This window comes from Cynoglossus semilaevis, chromosome 2 (genome assembly GCF_000523025.1).
Source record: "Cynoglossus semilaevis isolate Cse_v1.0 chromosome 2, Cse_v1.0, whole genome shotgun sequence".
Taxonomy (NCBI): domain Eukaryota; kingdom Metazoa; phylum Chordata; class Actinopteri; order Pleuronectiformes; family Cynoglossidae; genus Cynoglossus; species Cynoglossus semilaevis.
Genome location: NC_024308.1, coordinates 13611869 through 13614316, shown reverse-complemented (window position 1 = coordinate 13614316; position 2448 = coordinate 13611869). Strand labels below are relative to the sequence as shown.

At 39.3% G+C, this 2448-nt stretch overlaps 1 protein-coding gene and 1 long non-coding RNA gene across 2 annotated transcripts in view; both read right to left on the bottom strand.

Annotated features, from left to right (window-relative positions):
* The window catches only part of LOC103399890 (1-phosphatidylinositol 4,5-bisphosphate phosphodiesterase gamma-1-like), a 784699-nt gene that overhangs the window by 466294 nt on the left and 315957 nt on the right, over positions 1-2448 (bottom strand).
* LOC112488383 (uncharacterized) overlaps positions 66-2448 on the bottom strand; it is a 5305-nt gene continuing 2922 nt past the window's right edge. Inside the window, exon 4 of the long non-coding RNA XR_003052382.1 lies at positions 66-922. This is a non-coding gene — a long non-coding RNA (uncharacterized LOC112488383). The remainder of the gene's footprint in view (positions 923-2448) is intronic.

Below are 2448 nucleotides of genomic sequence, written 5' to 3'. Positions count from 1 at the left end.
AAGTCCCCGAAATGCAATAAAATGCAAAATGCTTAGTTTGTCCATGCCTGCCCTAAAACATAGTTAAATAAAGTAAATTCATAAATTATACACAATGAACAAATTAGGTCAAACTGTGTTAATATATACATAATGTATCTAGTTACATCCCATACCCAAAATTTTAATAATAAAATGTCATCATTAAAAAAATAAAAGGCTAAAAAGATAGTTAGCCAAACCTAGCAAAAGTGACGGTGTAGCCTTCTGCTGTACAGACGGTGTGCTTTTTATGTCGCCTTTTTTTAAATAATATGTATATTAATTGTGCACCATTCCTAGATTAATACTGGGCACTGAATGATACAGCGTTCTACCGCTTGTTCGTCATTAAGAACATTGTTTAGTGACAACAGTGTAATTGTAAACTTCCGTCATCCTACACTCACACTAATAACGTACTTCACACCTGAGTATTATTAAAGCATTTTAAACCCACTGGTCCAGTTAATAAATACCTGACACCCGGGTGGTGAATTGAAGAGTGGGTTGTCACTCAAGTGCACTAATAAGTGACAAAAGACAAAACTGTATGCAGAAAAGATGAGGACACAGCATCTGGCCCTTTCACGCCTCATTGACTTGATGGAATACTAATAAAAGCCATATGACGACAGCATACTAAGTGTGCAATTAATATTCTAAAGTATTCCTAAGCTGCGTGTAGTGCTGACGGGTTCCGAGCTCCTACACTGGCAGCGTGACGGCGCTGTCTCTACTGTGAAAATGAAATGTCCGCCACGACCTTGTTTCTGCTGCTGAGCCTACAAACCTGGAGGTTGCGCTGGACACTGAGAACACACGTGGAGGCCAAATGTTGTCTGGTCAGTGTGCGGTCATCCTGGCAGCAGAGAGAAATAATCACTGATGGAGCCCTGGTTGTCTGAAATAAATGGATGTAAAGAACCAATCAGAGGCAGAGCATTAAGCGACATCAATAAAGACTGCTGGATGTCACAGTGTTACAGAAGAACACAAGTGGCCCATGAGCAACACTGGAGTTTGTTTTCAAACCTCTTTATTTTCCTACATTCAGGGAAAATGTTTGGATACTGAATTTGGCCCAACAACCTTGTTTTGACAAATGCCAAACGTAACTATTAAAATAGGTAACGAGATTTGATTGGCTACTGTCAGTGTTGATTGTCTCTACCAATCCCCTTCAACTTCCTGTTGTGGTTTTGTTTTATTTAAAAATAAACTCCTGTGGGGAAATACAGAGTATTTCAGTTAACTCGAACTAAAATAGCACAATAAAGGTCAAGATTTTGATACTTAATCATCCAAGAAAATCAGTACAGCGACGTCTTTAAGTTAAGGTGGAAGTTAAACATATTTTAACCACCGAAGAAGTACCTATAACGATGCCCGTCAAAAATAATGACGGCAACCTGATTGGCAACTTGTCAGCTGTCATCATGTATGCAGTAATACTCCAGAGTATTTGTCTGCTAAAATATTACAGCAGTACTACTACTTGTCATCTTGATGACAAAGGTGACACCAACCTATGGAGTGTAAAGACAGCAGTGTAGTTATGAGAGATCATTTAATGATTTGGCTGCCTGACAAAACAACAGACCAAAGTCAAATCTTGGAGAAAAAAAAACCCATTCACGAACAGCCCTACGAATTCATGAGGTTTTACCAACAACAGAAAATTCTACCCTCTGTGACTTCATGTGACTCGATTTTAATTCACTGATAGTCCATCACCTGAGCTAACCCCCAGCTTTCATCAGTGTGGGTGGGGGCACGGGGCAGGAATACTCTCAGGACAATTCAATAATTCATCAGAAAAATCAACAAATTAATACAAACTAATGTAATTTATTTTTTTACTAATTATCTGGAAAAAAATACATTTTTTGCCTCATATTTCTTTCTGGGGTTTTTTGTTTGTTTTGTTTTGTTTTTCTTAATCAGAATTTCTCTTTCTGTATTTTCAGAATGTTCTTAACATTATTGTAGACATAGATTAAAGTAGATTAGAAGCTATGTCCATTCAGATATGATGAGATATGTCCTTCAAACTGATTCCACTTATTTTTTGTGTTTTTTTATAGAAAGGAACAAAAAAAAGTCTAACTTTGCCTGTTCTCTACAAGCTCACAGGACAACGGTCTGGTGGAGATGGCCAGGAACAGTCTCCAGACACACTCACACAGGAACGTGTCTTCTGGGGATCCTCGACCAGACAGATTAGAGGAGCCATAGGAAGCCCTAAAAAACCCCAGCTCTGTGCTGTGGATGGATGTCGGGTGGAGATTTACATCAGCAGGCCGGGAACAGGAGTTTTCCTCTGGGCTTGATCCTCTAACACCATAGACTTTTAATATTTCATGGTGGAAGCTGGGTCACATCTGTCTGTGAGAGGGGACTTTATCACCGCAGTCAGTGGGGGGGGCG